The 19,311-nt window shown below is 45.1% G+C and overlaps 1 protein-coding gene and 2 long non-coding RNA genes across 7 annotated transcripts in view; 2 read left to right on the top strand and 1 right to left on the bottom strand.

The window, feature by feature from the left end:
- The window catches only part of ANGEL1 (angel homolog 1), a 113,097-nt gene that overhangs the window by 73,001 nt on the left and 20,785 nt on the right, over positions 1-19,311 (bottom strand). For 2 of the 4 annotated variants that reach the window (XM_074542573.1, XM_074542576.1), the window contains exon 1: positions 2,584-2,676. The exons of 1 other annotated variant lie outside the window; for it this stretch is intronic. The gene's annotated coding sequence lies outside the window, so the exon portion shown is untranslated. Of the gene's footprint in view, positions 1-2,583; positions 2,677-11,700; positions 11,786-19,311 lie in introns of those variants that run through there. One more of the 4 variants, XM_074542575.1, reaches the window with a different exon arrangement.
- On the top strand, positions 1,110-5,668 carry LOC141729336 (uncharacterized). The gene is made up of 3 exons (XR_012580726.1): positions 1,110-2,452; positions 3,467-3,530; positions 4,860-5,668. It is a non-coding gene; the product is annotated as an uncharacterized LOC141729336 (long non-coding RNA).
- LOC113459066 (uncharacterized) overlaps positions 5,676-19,311 on the top strand; it is a 51,017-nt gene continuing 37,381 nt past the window's right edge. For both annotated transcript variants that reach the window (XR_003379901.2, XR_012580725.1), the window contains exon 1: positions 5,676-5,845. This is a non-coding gene — a long non-coding RNA (uncharacterized LOC113459066). The remainder of the gene's footprint in view (positions 5,846-19,311) is intronic.

Raw genomic sequence — 19,311 nt, 5'->3', positions numbered from 1 at the left:
TTCCTGTGGAGTGTGTGAAACTGCAGAATACTATGAAACCTCACAGAGCTTAATAAGAAATATCACCAGTTTCAGTTGTGGGCCCTAGAACTGGAAAGTGCTCACTTTACTTGCCTGCTGACTGAACGTATTTATTTACTGCATGACGAGAATGCCCGAAGAGTGACCCTGCAAGGAATGCACTGCACAGATTTTAAGCATGTCCCTACCTCTAAATGCGGGGGCGGGGGGGGGAATACGGTGAAACGTACGTGTACAAACAGAAAGAAAACTTTGTACAGAATCAGCACCTGGACTGTTTGAATTTTGAAATGCCTCCATGAACGCAGCTTCCAGGGAACGCGGTAGCTGTGTGCCTGCAGAAGGAGCCCCGAGCAGCGGCGCAGCGGCTCCCGCGGGGCACGAAGTCCGGCACAGGCACCGAGCCTGGCCGCGCACGGCCAGCAGGCTGTGTGCTCGCCCCAGCTGCTGCTCCTTGCTCCTTGACGTGTGTGTGTGTGTGTGTGTGTGTGTGTGTGAGTGTGTGTGTGTGTTACATGACTATAGAAGGAGCAATCAGTCAGCTCCCAGGAATCTTAGCAACAGCCGCGTCCCCAGAAAAGGCTTGTAGCAGCTGGAGCGGTGATGACTCAGCAGCATGGGCTCTCTGGCCTCTTGCTGATCCCTGGCAAGGACTGCAGCCCAAGTTCTGGCTCCCTTGTTTGGGTCAGTGCTTTCTTGCTGGCACCAGTAGATGAATTCCTGGATCCTGCTGGCCTTGGCATTCGAAAGCAACCAAAAATTAGCTGATAGCTGCAGCCAAGAAAGTTTTTTTGTTCTCTTTTTTCTTTAACGACAAATTAAAGAAAAAAAAACAAAAACAAAAACAACACCAAATCAAAACAGAAGAAAACTGAACAAAACCCGCAGAATCCTGTTAGTACACTGTAACAGGAGACAAATGGCAGAGTTCATCGTGGCAGATGTGTAGGGGAAGATAGTCACATGCCAGGAGACCCACGTCCCTTTGGTCCCTTGGGGAATGAAACAGATGAGTGGGTTGGGGCTGGGCTGGAGACTATACAAAACATCACTAGAAGGTTTGTTTATTTTCTGTACTGAGAGTTTGAGGCTGTGGTGTTGAGTAATTCTGTCGACATTTCACCTAGTTCAAGTCACTAGTGCAATGAATCTATTTGGCCTCTAGTTGTTTTCTACTCTGAGGATTTGAATCTCACAGCCTCAGTCCACCCTCCTGCAGTAATTCCAGAGACGACCGAGAAAAAAATTGGGATTAAGGAGTCAGGGGTCAGGATTGCAGCGTGTTTGCACAGCGGGAGGAACCCTATGCTGGGGCAGTGAAGGGACTCAGGTGTGGGTGAGCAAGGGGTCCCCGGGCAGTGCTGTCCACGGGAAAGGGGCCCCTGAGGAGCCGAGGGGGAAGAGAGCGGACAAGAAGGGGCCACAGGAGCCGGGCGGGGGACTGGACGTCTGGATTCTTTTGGCAGAGGGCTGCCGGGAAGCTTGCTGGTCCTGTGCCAGGCTCCAGCGAGCTCCGCTTAGTCCCTCCCTTTCGCGAGCACTAAAAATTCATCCTGAAACAAAAACATCCATGTGCGTGTGTGTGTTTAACAATCTGCATTCTCAGCGGCACCGCCGCCACCCCGGCATCGCCGGCCTCATTACTGGGAGCAGGAAATGAGTAAAACACAAATGGCTGGGGAGGAGGCAGGAGGGGCAGCCCCGCTCCCGGCCATGGGGGCTGCTGGGAGCTGCCGCGCCTTGGTGCAGATGTCGCAGCCCTCAAATGTCTGCCGGAAATTACAGCTCATGTCGGGCGGGGAGACGTGCGCTCCCCCGGCTGGGGAGCCCAGCGGGAGCCCCCCTGCCCCGGGCCGCCCTCCCCGCGCTGGGGTCGGCAACTCCCGCCCTCGCCAAACCCAGCTCGTAAATTAGCTCGACTGGAGAAAAATGCACGTAGGAAAATGTCTCGGAGCAGGAAAAGGGGGAAAAAATAAGGAAAGAGAAAAAAAAGAGTAAAAATAAAAAAAAAAAAAAAAAAAAAAAAAAAAAAACAAAAAAAAAAAAAACAAGTACTCTCCGCCTGGAGAGGGTCGTGGCAGGGCCGGGGCCTGCTGGGCAGGCAGCCCGGCGGGGAGGCTGCGGCTGCCGCCATTGCAGGAAGGCGGGGAGGAGCGAGGCGGTGCCCCCGGTCCCGCGCAGGCCGGCAGAGCTGCCGGGAGAGGCCGCTCCCCTTCCCTCGGCAGCCCGGAGCTTTTCCCAGATAATCGCTGCAGCGAGGGCCCTGCGTTGTGAGGGCGGCGGGGACCGACCTGCTGCACACCCGCGGCAGGGGGAGAGCCGGCGTGCCGTCCTCGGATCCCCAGTCCTCATAGCGGCGACCGCCGGCAAAAGGCTGGGAACGTGGGAAAGTGAGCGGGTGTGCGCAGCGAAACAGGTTACAGGAGGGTGTGTAAGTGTAGCAGAGCGTAAGTGCATTCGGATGCCATGGGGAATGTCTGCCGGAACAGCAAGAGCAACACCTCAGCTGCCTCGAACAGCAAAGAGCAGGGTGCCTCATGGTGTGATTCCAGCATTACTCACCCCAAGGATCAGGCGCTTCCCCACCCAGTTACATATGACCAGGAAATTACAGGCTGCGCTGCTCCCCGCCTGCCTGAGCGGCTGCCATATCATATGATGCACCCCAGAGCGGCGTGTCTGATGAAACAGCGCAGCAGCGTGTGCTTAGTGAAACGCCAGCGTTTTGTGGAAAAGACAGGCTGGGCTGGGTCAGACTGTCATTTGGTATCCTGAATGCATGCTCCCTCTTGCGCATCTTGCCATTAATTAAAATGCTGGATAAAAATTAAATCCTAATCTTTCTTGCTCTTGCTGCTCACTGATTTTCTTCTGGTAGACTCCACAGCCAGCCCTGTTGTAGTTCCTGTCTCTCTCGTACTTCACCCATCCAATTTGTGGACAAACTAATTTTTATTCACATCCAGTGTTCACAAGATCTTTGTTCCTATAGCCATTGTATCAAGGGCCCTGCATCTCTCATCTTTATTACAATAGCATTCATATCCCAGATCAGACGTGCACCTCTCCTCTCTGCAGTACACAGCAAATGGAGCTAGAAAGGTCATCTCTGCAGCACACTGTCATGTGGCTTGAATCTGTCTACTACTTCCTACTTAACTGAGTTTAAGGAACTTGTTACAATGAAAGTCACCTGTGCAAGACTGCGCATTCGTCTTTTCCAGTATGCTTCTCCCTGTCTCCTTCACTAACTGTGAGCTTTTGCTAGCCCTGTCAGTCTCCTCACACCCTTTCATGCCGTTCTCTAATACCACTCTGCTCCACCTTTTGCAGCATCTCTACTCAGGTCAGCTTTCTGCAGCTAAGGTAGTCTGATCTCCTACAGTTTTGTGTTCTATTGATTCCAAACACCAGTTAAAGGCTCTTTCTTCCATGTGTTTTTAAGAGCTGCAGCCTGTGTGAATTTTCTGAAGTCTGAGAAAATAGTCCTGTTGCAACCTACTTCCAAGGTGAGGAGAAGGGTCTTCTCTTGGTTTTTGTTTCAGTGAAATTAAGTGTATCTGAACCAGCTTCCCACCCATCCAATTTGCTTTCAGTTGACCAGTGTATCAAAAATCATACATGCATCTGGACAGACCTATGATGTCATACACTCTCCCCCCACCAAAGATCTTGTGACCACACAAGCCTTTCTTTGCAAAACCAGACATAAATTGTGACTGCAAAACCCTGTGCTGCTTCTCATTACACTCCTTCTATATTAATTATTTTCCTTTCACTATTGGTCTGTGCTTGCCTTTTTAGATCTTCTGCTCCTGAGGGCAGGGTCTGGGCTCTTTTCTGTTCCCACAGAGTGTTAAGTGCCTTACAGGCACAACAATTCCATTAATTAAGAATTACTAACAATTTGCATTAGTACCATAGTCCTGCCGTGTCACATCAGACCACTGCTCCAGCCAGTCAAGCATGTACCTCTATCTCATGGTGCTCTGAAGCAATTGTCCCCCAGTGAGGTGGGGCCCTCACATGGGGTAGTGGCTGAGCACCCAATTCCAGGCTCATTTTGCAGAGTCTGTCCAAGACTTGCTCGTTCTCAATGAATCCATGGCCCAGCCAATCATGGATCTGAGCTCCTGCATAAAGGGACACTCTAGGCTGGATGCACTTGGTCGTGTATCTGACAGAGTGACATTAGCCAAACTGTTCAGAGGCAAGGATGATGGCTCTGTAATACTCCCAGTGTGGCAGTAAGGATTAAGCAGGACTTCTCACTGACCCCAGTCCTTCTGTGCCTCCTAGCACTAGGGGCTGGAACTTCCCTTCACCCAATTCCAAATGCTTTTCTGTTTCTTACAGATGTCTCTCTTTTCTTTAAAATACAGTATTTGCTTCCCTAATATCATGCAGTAGCAATTTCCACAGTTTATCCTATAATGCTTTGCTTCAAGGAGAGATAATATGTTCTTGATAACATCAACTGATTTTTTACATCCTGTATCAATCATACTGAATTATGAGGAAAACTGTGAGTCTCCTGGGAGGGTTTGATGGCTTTACAGTGGAAAGAATCAGGAATGTGAGACTTGGGTGAAGAATTTCAATTAAAAGGAAGCCAGGAAGACTTTTCAGACAGGGTGGACACCTGTATTATATTCTAAGAAATATTTTTTGTTTGTATATCTTATATTTCATATCCTGCACAAAGCCTTTTTCAGCAGAGGATCCTATACTGAGAATCAGCAGATGGATGATTCAGCACAAAAAATAACACATTCAGGGGGAGGAAAATGAGCTACTCCTTGAATGTTGTTCATTTATCTACTGTTTGGTCTTTGCAGCATGACTGTCATCCTGCCTAGGAATGGGAAGGCAGTTTCAGGCAATGAAAGCAGTGTGAGAAAAGAGATGGGACAAGACTGCATTGCCCCTTGGGAAGATTGCAAGGATGATTGAAAGTGCTGTTGAACTGGGAAGAGCCAGAAACTGAACTGCTCATTGTATGCAGCTGGAAGCCATGGTGAACATTCTGCAAAGGCCTTCTACTGGGAGATGACTCCGGTCACTGTTCCTTCCATAGCAGCTGGTCCCTGTAAGACACTGAACCCTCAACACCCCTTACAAATGTGGCTGAGGACCTGAAAGAAATGCTGGTGCACCTGATATACTGTTCCAGGAGTCTTGTGAGATTAACAGCTTGTAAATGATGGCATACCTGGAATAAGTTCCCTGTTGGCACTCCTGGGCAATATATAAGAAGAAAATGTGCATCTTAGTACAGGCACACTTAAACCACATGAAGGAGACCTGTATTTTTGGAATGACAGGTCCTCCTCCATGTCTGGAGCATGACCTAGTTGGTGACTATCTATTGTTTATAGGCAATGATTCCTCAGAAACAAATCAACTAAATGAACAAACTGGATGATAAAGTAGAACGGAGAACTGCATTGTGCTCCTCAGAGTCATAAAAATTCATCCCTTTTACAACTGCTGAGTGCTTTGCCAATATCATGCCAAGGTGAGAGCAGCTGGGGGAAGGGAAGGATATTGAAAAGGAAAATAAATAGGCCAGGTAAACAGTGCTGCTGCTGCTGCAGCAGCCGTGGTTGCCACGGCAACCGGGGTGAAGAGGAGGCGGAGGAGGAGGAGGAGGAGGAGGAGGAGGAGGAGGGGGGAGGTGGATTGATCGATAGTCCTGTGCTGGCTCATCTGGCTTCCATCCACGTGCTGCTACAGAGGGAGAGAAAATCAAAGAGCCACACGCAGGATGGCCAGGTCTCCAATTCAATACATGGCAGCAGCTTGATCAATAACTTGTTGGAAGGTGGGTAATTGACTCCCCTTGTAGCCAGGAGAAAGCGGTGCAGTGACAGAGATGTGTTCGTTAGCTACTGATTCTCAGCTCTACTTTATTACCCAGCTTGTTCATTTAGGTGATTTGTTTGTTTGCTTGCTTGAGATCCCTCTTCAGTCTGATTTCTCCCTGTACCTGTCAAAGATGAGCACCAGCTGCTGGAGCAGAGCCAGAACTGCCCCCAAGTTTCTGAGTTGCTTTCCCTCTCTTCTCCTTTATCATTTCTTTGCTCATCCTGGGGTTTTTATCTCACACTGGCAAAGGTTTTGACAGGGAAAGCTGGAAACAGGGACAACCCTTTCTTCTGGCATTTCTTGAGCTTCCTTTCCTGAAGTCTGGAGTAACATGATTATGGCTCATCTAAACGCAGAGGAGCACAGTAGCCCCTCAAATAATTAAATAATTAGGTATATTTTTGCACCTCACAAGCCAAGTGAATTACAGGGAGAGATTTACAACTATTATTTTTGTATGTCTGCCCTTCTCCAGAGGAATTATCTGCAGAGGGTGACTAGGTGATGCTATGAGAAAAGACAAAAACCAAAGAGAGGTATCAAAGGAAAGGACAGGAAATCAGGGCATGCTGAGTTAAAAAAAAAGGAAGGTGCAGAAAAAGAGATATTTCTGAGGAAAGCACATACTCATGCAATACTGAGATGGTGTAGGCTAATTCTCCACTGCTACCTAGAGCAGGGCAGGGAGCCTTGGCACAAGGTACAAATTTGGCCTTGAGGCAGGCAATGCTGCATTTTGTAAACAAGCCTGTATGATACAACTAAGCTCATCCTCATGCTGAATAAACTTCTGCAGGTGTTTTCCATCCAAACATAGTGGAATTTGAGTGGCAAAACCAGGACTTTTGATAGAAAGATGTTTCATCTTCTCTGTCAAAGCAAGAAGTTCAAACCTCCCTATCACCTTCTTGGGGCACTAGGAACATAAGTGACTTCAGCAGGAAAAAAAAATGCCCCTTTTTGTGGTGCAACACTCATCAGCAAACTGAGCATAAAATGGTAAATCTAGACTCTGAGATGCTCTGGACAGCAAGGCTCATCTCTTTTTTCTATGCTTGTCTGTTTTCCAGCTTGCTGGACTTCTGTACAATGAGCACATAGGCATATAGCAATAATAACAGCAGTAGTCCATTGCTGGGTAACTGATACAGCTTTGTAGAGCAACCAGCCCCTTAGGGTATAGCTAAGAAGAGGCAAACACACAAGAAATATCACTTCCTTCATTTCCCTGGATTTTTCTTGGAGCTAGCTCATCTAAATGCACTGATGTTCAATTTTATTTAGCTTCTGAATTAAAAATGAAAACTCGGTTGGAATTCTGCTTCCCTTAAGTTAGTTGGCTGCAGTCCAGTTCTCAAGGTTTGTGCTTTTAGAGCTTGATCCAATCCCAGAGAAGTCACTGAAAATTGCTCCACTGATTTTAATGAGTCAAACCACTGCATGAGGAGTAAGCTATAAGTATAATCTCTCAAGGCTTTTTTTTTATTATTTCTTCTATATGCTTTGAAGCAGCAGCTGGTGTATCTCACAGACACTGGACGTAAATCACAGCGGGAAGAGGGGGCTGGATGAGCACAACGGCTCCCTGTTGCATAACCTAGAAGATGCAGGTTAATTCAGGCGATGCTTGCAAGGTAGAGACTACAGCTCTTTTCATTCCCCAGTTTATCTGCCTCTGGAAATATTTACAAACCACACAAAGATGCCTCTGTGCCCCGCAGAATATTTTCCTTTGGTTCCTTTGTGAGTGGGAAAATAAGAGCATCCTAACCTCTGGGCATAATTTATGGCAGAAATAAATAGCAGAATGATAGAACAGCTCTAAAGTAAATTACTGAAAATATTCACCTGCCAGCTCTCCAGAGAAAGCAGGCAGGTGGGTGAGCCAGGATCAAGTCAGACTAAAAGCCTTAGAGGAATAGAGTAGTTTCTTCTAGTCATAAAGGAACAAAAAGTGTTTGCAGCACCTGCAGGCTGTTTCCTCTCTTGAAGGAAGCGGGGAGGTTGAACAAAATATTGTAGTGACAATGGAACAGTCTGTAGTCAAATTTGCACTAGGGCAAGATAAATAAAAGGACATATAATATTCAACATTGCAAATGCCTGCACTACCTGCCAACAAGAAGCGTACGTATTTGCTGAGTCATTATGCCTGACACAGACTGCAAAAGGAGTGGGGTGCATGGAAAGGCCTTGAAACAAGGACCATGCAGCAAACCCAGGAGTGTCTAGCACAGAGCTGTCTGACTGGTGATCCTTGTGCTGTCATCAGGCCATGACATTTTACTTTGAATGCCATCTTGGCAACACAAGAGATAGGAAAAGCTGATTAAGGAATCCCCTGAAGGCCATTTTTAGTTCATTCCTGCAAACTCAAGCCACAGGCTCTTCAATTGCTTTTGTGTCCAGCTAGGAGGGGGAGGATAGTTTGGAAAGCTGTTTCTCACTGTACCAGCAGATCATCACAGCATCCACAAGGCATCTGAGAGAAGACAGTGCTGACTTTGGGTCTTTGAGTACTGGAAAAACTGGATACCTTGGTAGGAACCTGACAGACTGTTCTAGGGAAAAAGAGTGCATAAGATGATCATCTGCTTTTAGAAGAGCAGCCAGTGGACATAAGAGACTGAGGCCCTGGTCTTTGTAAGGACCTGCTTCAACTGATACAGACTGGGACAATTCTTGGGAGGGTCATTGTAGCTTTCAGATCTTGGGAGGGTCATTGTAGCCGTCAAATCCACAAAGTGTGACAGTGGCTTTATTCTCTTTCCCTGAGCCCCAAGAGTGACTTGTGACCTGCAGCACTCAGCATGCTCAGCTGAAAGTCTGTTCTTGTGCCTGAACAAGCAGCTGTCTACATCCTGGGTGTCCTACATTACACCCAAAATGTGAACAGAGCCTGAAGTCTCTGACTTGACCTTAGAGCACCCTCAACCTGAGAAGCTGGGCCAATGCTCATCAGTACTGTAACTTGAATTCTAAGCTCTTGTGCTGCAGAGATGCATTGTTGTATGATTAATGGATGCCATTAAACTAGAGAGACTCTTCAGCCAGCAGTGAAAACTCAAGAGAAATACCAGACAGTCAGCCACAGTCAGGGGAGCTGAACTGAAAAAACAGTTTGTGGTTTAAGAAAACTGACTTTCAGTCTCTTCAGGATTGCTCCATTCTAAATTGTTAATACACACTGATCCACTTTAAGAAAGTTGCTAGGGCCACCTCGTGCCCATGCAGCTCCTGAGGCAGGAGGAATAGTGTGAGTCCCAGTAAGCACAGGCCCTGACAGAGGAGTCAGTCAACATTGGTGCTACCCTGACTCCTGTTCCCAGTGGGAAGGCAAAGCCTGGACATTTTGCTGATGCTCCCTCAAGTTTATTTGAGATGTAACTGGTTACACAGAGAGGTGGATATGAAGAAGAGGAAGGCAGCATGCAGCTGGTAATAACTTCAGCTATGTCAGTGCAATTGCTCCACTGGTGATGGAATCCTACATGTGCAAGTATTTGCACTGAGTGGGCCAAGCAAAGTTAGCTTCTAAGTGTAGTCAAAATGCACTTCAGTTAGGTCATCTGAAGCAAATGTTGGTGATAATTTGGGGGTTTATATTGCTGATAACCTTATCACTGGTTACAGATGCTTGAGTAAAGACTGTACTTGAATACAGACAGGAAGTTCCACATATGCTTTTTTGGCACAGCACAGAACAGTGTGAAAATTGTGTGTATTAAGCAATTTAAATTCCAGTTACTTCTGAATTTGGATCATCTCTTATGGGTTAGCATTTGATGATTTCTCATGCTATGCAAGAGGCCAGCTGTTTACACCAGTGAAAATCCTGAACCAGGGAGGATGTGACAGAGCCAAAGGAGTGGACAAAAATGCAGCTCAGAGTGCTGGGAACCTGGAGAAAAGCAGGCAGCAGGTAACAGAAGTGTGTGAGGAGGGTGCACCCCTAAGCAGGCAGGATTGCAGGTGCCTCCATCCCTGCACTGCCACATGGATGGTTTTAAAGCAGAGCCAGTTGTCATGGCAACAGCACCCACCAGAGCTGCCAGCCAGCAGGATGCAGCTCCCAAGGAAGGTGAAGATTCAGGCTGACCTACCTCCATGCTAACCCCAGCCACAGCACAAAGCCCTGTCCCAGGCCAGCTGTGCAGCTCCCTGGCCAGAGATTTCCCTAGAAGGAGCAAGGCCAAGAGCTCTTCACTCAAGCTCCCAGTGAAAGCTGGATCAGATGAACAGCAGCTCCAGATCTGCAGCAATGCTCAACCAATTTTTGGATTCCCAGGAAATTGAATGATACCGAGCTAAATTTTGTGGTGTTGAGGGACAGGTCAGAGGACAGGAGAACATGCAAAAGAATCCTCAGCAGAAAAGAACAGAGGGATCCCCCTTTTCTGACATCCTTCCAGACAAGTGCTTTTTGCTCCCTTTGCACCTGCCGTTCCGTCTTGCTTTTAACTGCTACTGCTTCTCTGCTGTTGCATTTTGTTCATACCCTCCCTTCCAGTGCTCCAGCAAAATCTTCTGCTTTGTAGGCATGATGCCAATGAAAACTGATGTTTACCAGCACTAGTAGGGTTCATTTTCTTACTTACACAGTTCACACTTTGTCCCAGAGGGAAAGAAGTCGTGAAGGAGGGAAGCTGCCCTTAGCAGGATTAAGTGTCAGATACCTGAGAAAGCTGACACAGAAGAATTGATGGAGGCAGTTCTTCACTAACAGGTGGCTACATCATAAAAGCTCTTAAACTTGATAGTGCCCAGCCCCAAGCTGGCAGCCTTGGTAGAAGGGCCAGTGGCCAAATGGGTCAGACACCTCTCATTCCAGGCAGGCTTCAAGGTCTGAACTGGATTGCACTGCAATGACTGAGTCTATTCTCTCACCAATGCCTGCTTCTGCTCCTTCTCTGTTGTCTTACCTGGGCTGTGAATCTCACATCTTTCAGCAGTATAGAATTAATCTTAGACTGAACACCGGGGATAAAAAATACAGGGAAATTGTTAGGCTCTGATAAGCAAACATTTTCAGGAACAATTTCGTCTTACTGACTGTGGAAATTTGTGACAGTTCTGAGCTCAGGCAAATCAAGCAAACTGTTCATTCTGATACTGTGAGAGAAAGCAGCAGCAGCCAGAGAAACGGAAAGATCGACAGTTAATTGGAAATGTTACATCTGCTGTTTATGCAAAAGGCATAAATATTTATATCCTGAAGGCTGACTTTTGGGTTTGCTCCTCAGCAGGAAGATATTTACATTTTGAATAAAGACTTTTTTCTTTCTCCTTCTCAGTAAACGTGAGCAGTTTATTATCCCTTTAAACAGAAATCCGTAGCCAAGTCCTCCAGTCCCGTTGGTTACATGCATGCAGATTCCCTTAGCTTCAGTGGAAATTACAGGTGTGTGCAGATTGTGGCACCCATCTCCCTCTTTATTATAGACAGAAAGAGAGTAGTGGGACTGAAATGAAGAGGCAGGAACTGAGATCACAAAATGAAAAGGCAGAAAGGCAGAAAACAATTCAAAGGCACCTGAGATAATAAACTGCTTTTGGTAGGAAAATAATCAAAGTTTGCACCTTGAAAGATTTTATAACATTAGCTGTATAGAGCAAGGAAAGAAATACTTGAAAAATTCAAGTACAACACTACACTGAGCTGCCTTCAGCACTGTGTGATGAGTGAACCAGCTAACAAAAGTATTTACATATGCAGTGATTCTAGAAAAGCCAGGGAAATATGCTGAACTATAGCAATATTAAGAAAACCAACTGAGAGTCTGTTACCCTGCAAACCATTTTGTGCCCTACCTGGCCTTCACATCTCCTGTTTCTCTTTGCATTTCCTTGCTCCTGTACGTACTGAGCCAGGCTTCATCTCTATCCTTGTCCTGTGCCATGCTGCTGTGCCAACTGCATTGCCTTCAGCTTGCTCACCCTCCTATCCTGTGGTCTCCCATCCTGCTCCACTCTGTTTCCTCATCTCTGCCTGCTTCCATCCTTATTCTCTCTCAAACGTCACCTGCTGTCCTACTCACCTCTCAGTGTATTTTATGTTACCACCTGTGGCTTCAGCCTCCTCTCTCATCCCTATCATTTCCCAATTTGAGGCTCTCCTCCCTCACCTTTCCTTATTACTCAGTCTACTCTTGTCACCTTCTCTCTCCATCTACTCTGTTCTCTTAGCCCAGTCCCAGTGTCAGCCCTTGTGTCTGCCTCTATTACATTCTCAGAAGACCTCAGACCCACACATCTGTGTGAATGCTGAAGCTGCTTGCCTTAGTCTCTTCTACAGCATTATTAATTTCTCATTTTAATCATTCCCTCTGATTAGTTGTAACATTAAAGCTAAAAAAGAGTTACAGATAAACAATAACAAAACTCTTTGATGAGAAGTAGGATGTTGTGGATTACTCTCTTTAGTACTTATCAAACACACTGGTCCACCCCTGAAGGCCAGAGCACACTGCAGTGCTGCCAGGCATCCAGCCATTGCTTGAGGGTCCCAGACTTAGGCCTTGGACATCTCAAGGGGGTGTCTTGCCCCCTATTTAATGATAAAAACCATGCTTCCTTCAGGGACTAGAGATTCTGCAGAGATATGATGTCATTATTTGGAAGTACTTGTATGAAACATGGTTAGGTTTATAGAAGGAGAGCCTGCTGTGAACAAGACAGATACCTGACAGGAGTACTGATTTGTGCCTCGGTGGCACAGAGCTACCAAAAAAAAAATGCACGCATTCAGATTCCCAAAGGACCAGCAGACCAGGCCAAAGGTATGGTGGAATTCACTTTCACCTCCTTTCTAGCAGTCACTGGATCATTTTCAATGACTTCTCCCTTGCCTCTTACCAAAAAAAAGGAAAAAAAAGGAAAAACAAAAAAAAGGGGTGCCTCAAGATCATGAGAGGATGTTGGCATTCCCCTCTGGTTTGCCCCTTGTTTCTGAGATCCTAGAATCTCACAGCAAGATTTTATTTTCGTTTAAGGGAATTTTTGTGTGTGTTTTAAAATGCTTTGTCCTCTGGGACTACTTTTTCTGGCTCACATCGTTTCTGTTTCCATGGCAACTACAGCTGGCTCAGATGTGCAGTTGCCATGGCAACTGTCTGGTCCTCCATTCAAACGATGCATTGAAACAGGAATGATATTTGCATCCCCAATGCTGTATGGAACAAATCTCTTTCACCACACATGGGGAAGACATAAGACAACTGTATAAAATCAGCACAAAATCCAATTTAAATCCTCTCACAGAGGGTTTTAGACAGCTGGCAATATGAGAGAATTGCAAAGAAATTGGGCTTTTCCATTGAAAGGCTTAGGGGGAGGCTGGCACTTGACTGGCATTTTCAAAGTCTGTTCTAGGCAAAGCAGTATGCTTGGAAATACCCACATGGGAAGAACACAAGATATTCCAGGAATAGCTAATTCATGTAAAAGCTACCACATCTTACTTTCTGTAAGGTCATAAGATAAATTATTATGTGTTAATAAATACATGATAAAATATACCTTACTATTTCATTCTAAAGAACAGATCAAAGCTTGCATTACTCATGATTGTGTCTTAGATATGACTACTGTTAGGATGCCTGTGACCCTCTTAGATATGTGATAGATTTGCAGAATAATAACACAAATCCAACTCATGTCCCCCTCTCCGCATGTGTAGCCCCCCAGAGGTGAGGTGGGAAGTGCCCTGTAGATGCATGGCAACACCACAAGGCACCATAGCTCTGCCTGCTCGTCACAAGACACAGTGCCAGAGGTGTATTTCTCTTCTGTGACACTAGACAAAAGAGTGACAATGATAGGATTTATTGTGTGGCATGTGTAAGGGCTTTGGCTTTAATTTCCTAGTGTCATCTACATGTGCCTGCATTCACTTTGTTATTTGTCTTCTGTGTTTTTCTCTTTTTTTATCTTGTTGCTACTGTTGGGACAAATTGTGAAGAAGGGCATAGGCAGGTCTCTCTGCAAGGCTCTGCTGGTTCTGTCCTCCTCACTTGTCTTCTGCAGCTTCCCTAAGGATTTTGATGTTCGGAACAGGTTAACAAAAGACAACAGCTGTGCAATGGAGTACTGTGGGGAAAATGTGCATTTCCTTGGGGAAGCAAGGAGTTGGCACCTTTCTTTTACACCATCAGCAGCTGTCCCTGTGCTGTCTTGGGCTTTGTCATGCTGCTGGGCTGAACATGATTCTCCTTGGAGGGGTGCAGTTGAATCAGAATGTTTTGCTTTCCAGATGGGCACTGTCCTGGCTGCCTCACTTGCAATATTCACAGTCCAAAAGACTGAATTCCTGAATTAGTGCATGGCTTTGAGGTGGGGTAACTTTGGTATCTTTCTCATCAGCCAAAGCAATTTAAAAACAGTGCTGTTAGTAAAAAGGAGTAGGAAAGAGCAGGAATAATAAAAGAGCAAAAATTACCACAGGGTCCAGGCAGCTGCTGCTAATTGTTTATCTGCAGTGTACAGGCCTAGCTTCTCTTAGGGCACAGGGCTTATACAGTACACCTTATTTTTAAACATTTTTGCCCTATAATGCTTCATCAACTCCTACTGTTGTCTCCAGAACTTACTTGGTCCCATTAACCAACAGAACATTGTAGACAGTCATGAACACATTTATTCTACTGTCTAATGTCAGAGGAAGATCATTAGCCTTACTGGATAAACAAGACACATAAGAGCCAAGAAACTTGCCTAAATCAGGTGGTCTACAAGAGCACAGGGACTGGAACTCAGGAGTCTCTACTTAGGCATTACATCCCTTCAGTGAAAACATGATTCCTTTTCACTTCATTTGTGCCCAGAGCTTTTAAGCAGTAACACCTCTGCCATCTGAGTACAGTAAAAGCCTTCATGTGAAAATAACTGGTCAAAAGACATTTCTGAATAAGGTGCTAAATTTTGCATGGCTTTCCTTCCTCATTTTGGGGATTTTCAGCAAAACTCACCTTTCACTCTAGTGTGATTGAATCAATATGTTTTTCCATCTTTTATGTTGGAAGGAGCACCATAATACAACACTCCTTCAATTACAGAAGATGGAATCAATACATTTCACCTCCATTTATGTGGTTAAGGTCTAAGTCAGCATAGCCCACCCTGTATTTATGGGGGTGGACTTAATACAGCTCACTTCCATTTAATGGGGAGGAACTAATATGTCTTGCTTTCACTTCCAGGGGGTGGGAAGAAAAGAATCAATAAATCCACCATCATTTATTGGGAGGGATCTATAGATCTCACCTTGATTTACCAGGGAGATCAATATCTCAACCTTCATTAAAGGTGGACTATGTTGGACTAAATAAGGTTCATCTGCTTTTAGAGCAAATTGGCAGAATATGTCTCTCCATGTGTGAGGAGATAATTCAGTATGGCCTTCATATATATATATATATAAGGACTGGACACCCTATGGTTCACCACCTAACACAGGGACACATGCATTTCACATGCTCAACAATAGGACTGGGAAGACAAGGGCACATTCAATACAGTGTCAGTGTGGACTCTGTACAGTAGAGCTTCTGACTTAGAAATCTGTTTATGCTTTCCCATTTATGAAAGACAAAGATTCAATTTGTACTAGAGTGTGTGGAAGCCTCTGGATTCAGTGTAATATATATTTCTCTAAAGAAGACACTCTAAAGGCAGTTCTTCATTTATGCAGAGGTAGATTTTGTGGGCTCCCTAATTAACAAAAGCTGGATTCACTGTTCCTTATCATGCTTAATAGGGAGCTAATATGAACTGTACATTAATTGTAGAAGCAGAGAAAGGGGTATGATGAATTCCAGGATGACAACATTGTGGCAGGCTATCTGAATGTCTGAGAAGGAAGTGCTTCTTTACAGCTCCTCAGAGCACAGTGAAGCAAGCTTTAGTGGGTATATGGCCATGAAGAAAAGGGAAGATGCACAAGAACCTAACCTACTTTTACATCAGACCTGTTACTGGCATGATTTTTCTCTGCTGCATCGAAGAGTCTGCAGAAAAAGCTGATCTCACTGCATATTAGAGCTCCTACTTCAGGCTGCTTCAGGTTTCTTGCCTTTGTCTCCAAAAGACACTAATCACCACCCTTCATATCATCCTCCCTCAAAACACCTCAAAGCACAGCTGAAAAGAGTGTGACTTGTCCTTTAATCACCTATTAAGCATCTAACACCACAGGACTCTTGTGGCCACCACAGCAGGGAGCCTTTCAAATTTAGGCTACTGATTTGATAGAAGCTCAGATTAGCAGTGAGTGACCAGAAATAAATGCTAGTTGATGCAGCCAGGGGGCTTGCATGATATGAGTTAGGGGGCATCAGTACAATTCCCAGAGGAAATATGTCAGAACAACTTAGTAAAAAATATCAACCCAAGTGCCCACCTTGTTGGATTTCGCAGCAGGAAGCCTGTGGACTGAAAGGACCCCAGAGATTGAACTGCCCTGTCACTTTTCATTATGTGCAATAGCTGCACAGCATACAAGCACCTGCAGCTCCCATTTCAAGGTGAAAAGATAAAAAGCAAATAGACAGCACTGTAATATTACCATAAAAATACAGAGTATTGAAAACATGGCAATCCCTGCTGACCTCTCCTTTTTACCAGGCAAAAAGAGGAAATGGGCAAGCATGAGGTGAGGAACCAAAAGCAAACTGGATTTGACTCTAGCTAGCTGCTTCTTTTGGCTGCTGAAAGGGTGCAGCAGATTTCCAGGAGGCAGATGGGATGTGCCTTTTCTATCCCTGAAGTAGCAGGAATGCTTATTTTCATCACTGCATTGCATCAGCATCACTGCTTCTCCATCCCAGCTGCTTGTAGTGCCATACTTATAACTGTGTGTGTCCCTGTGCAAAAGGACTTCTCACAGTCTGCCTTTTTATAAAATGACACTGGGTTAACGAGGTAGACAGAATGTGAGAATGCCTATTTGCACGTAACATTTCTGTTACAAACAGGCTAAAATCCACAGTGTGTCCTCCTCTTCCAAGGCTCTCATGCTACTTTATTCTCTTGTCCTCAAAGGCACTACCACTTCCCTTTTTTTGTTTCTTTTAAATCCAAAATATAACACCAATGTTTCTGAATCTCCCTTACCTTATGCCCTGATGTCCTGGCTTTGCCCCCTGCCTTCCTTCTGTTTCTCTCTGGGGTCTTTCTTTAAGACACCCTTCCTTAGACCTCCAGGTAAGCTTCTCAATATTGCCAAAAAATATAAACATCCTCCAGTCACTTCTAGAAACCTGTGCAATGTTATATCTCTTCCTAGTCTGATACAATGATAAGTTAGAGAGAGAGTTTTTCAGTATGCCACCCTTTTTTCTTAAAGCTTTCTGAGAAATCTTCAGCAGTTATAAATGGATGTGTGAGTTCTGATGCTACTGAATTCTAAAGGCACACAATACAGGCAGAGTCTCCCATGACTACTCAGATGAACTCCTGGAATGTGATTTGGAAAAAGGCCAGCCATGTGGATGGGATCCAACAGGCTACCTCTGAAATTATTGTGAATTCCATCCAGAACTGGAATAAAGCAAGGGAAGGAATAAGAATATCCTCCTTAGGGCAGAAGTGTGCCTTAATTACAGAACATAAGAGACCACACGGTACGATGATGGGCTTGTCAGAAGAATCTGAATTAATATCCAGCTCTTACATGCTGCTTTTTGTTAGAAGAATTCAAAGTGCTTCACCAGTGGCACAGAAATGATGCTCTTTCGCCAAAACCAGCCAGTGGCAGGACCACAAATGCAAACCAGCTGTCCCAAGCATCCTGGGAGAGTGTGCTAGTTCCTTACCATACTTTCTCCCATAAAGGGAATAAAAAATGAGTTCAGTTTCTTGCATGTACCAACTGTAAATAAGCAGAAAGACACATGTGAATTCTTTCAGGGGTCACCTTCATAAAAATACCTGTTTTCTGTGGTTCTACAAACCCTTCTCCCAGGAGTGCCTGGTAAAGACTGCATGAGAGAGGTACTCAGCCTATGTTCTCCCCCATGTTTCTGCCTTTGTCTACCAGACCAGCCAGTGCAGCTTGGGCATAACTTAGAGCAAGCCTAACCTGCAGGGAAGTCATTGCAGTTCTAACTGAAAGCAGCACCAACTTCTCTTTGTTTTGGTATGAGCAGATGGGCAAATTCAGAGCAGTTATTGAGAAGTGGAATTTTGTGGCCCACAATGTATTTTAACACCTTTTGATCAGGAGATGACCATGCAGGCTTTTTGAACTCTTTATGTATCTGTATCTATTTGATTGTGCTTTCAGTAGCTGTAAACAGGGACACAGTAACAGTCTTCTGCCTGCACAGAGTCTTGTTCTGCATTATTCATACATTGCCTTCCTATTTCACACACTTATGTCAGTCCTCACTCAAGCAAAATTCATGCTAAATGATTCACGCTCTCTTTCTCTGTGTGTGTCTTTCTCTTTTTCTCTTTGAAATGGGAATGAGAAAAAAAAAGTAAAAAACCGGTAATCTGAGCTTCTATCTCTCCCTTTTTCCTTCTTCCCTCCTCAGATACACCCCAATTCCCAGTGACATCCATATCTGGTCTCTTGATTTAGTGTGTCTGATGCAAAGAAAACGGAGCAGAGGAGCCACCATTGTTAAAAAGTCTCATCAGTATTGTGCTGTTATGCACTGATTAATTCTAATTTCTGAGATAAAAGAAAGAACCCCCCCCATCTACAGATCCTTATCATCGTTGCTGCTGCTAGAGATTGATCTCTTTCTCCTTTCCCTGCCCTGCCCTCAGGAAATTTGCCCTGAGAAGGTTGCACACCTATTCTAGCAGCATACTGGTTGCTTCAGGGCACTTGCTGGGTGTTATGTAGTTCTATTTTGCTACTTTCATTACTTGAAATTCATATGGGATTAATAAAGGGCCAGCAAGAAGGCACACGTTGTGTCATTCTGTATACAGGGATGAATCCCAGCTTTGTGGTCAGTCTTTTTCTACTTGCATATATGATGCAGCTGAATGACTTAACCTGCAGCTGCCTGACTGCAAGTCTCCAACACTACATCAAGAGATGACTGAGGTGCTGGTGATGGGTTGAAGAAAGCAACCAAGAATGCTGGAGCCAGTTTTCACAGTTGACCCCACAGGGAAGGTATCAAAGTCAGAATGATTTTAGATTGCCATACATGCCAGTGTCCAAGACTGCATTTTTCTATCTTAATATGGCTAAAGGGTTGCAGTCATTCCCCTCAGAGCAGAAATCGCTACTGTCATCTGTGATTTACGTCATGCTCAGTGCACTCTAAAGCACTGCATCAGGGATGTACTCTCAGTGCACTAGGAAACTGAAACTGCTGTTGAATGCAGATGACTGCCAGCTGAATAGATTTTCTCACTGGGAATTACCAGTGCTTGCCAAGCTGCAGTGGGTGGCCATTGCTTTTC

This window comes from Zonotrichia albicollis, chromosome 6, assembly GCF_047830755.1.
Source record: "Zonotrichia albicollis isolate bZonAlb1 chromosome 6, bZonAlb1.hap1, whole genome shotgun sequence".
In the NCBI taxonomy this organism is placed as follows: domain Eukaryota; kingdom Metazoa; phylum Chordata; class Aves; order Passeriformes; family Passerellidae; genus Zonotrichia; species Zonotrichia albicollis.
This window is presented reverse-complemented; position numbering and strand designations above follow the sequence as displayed.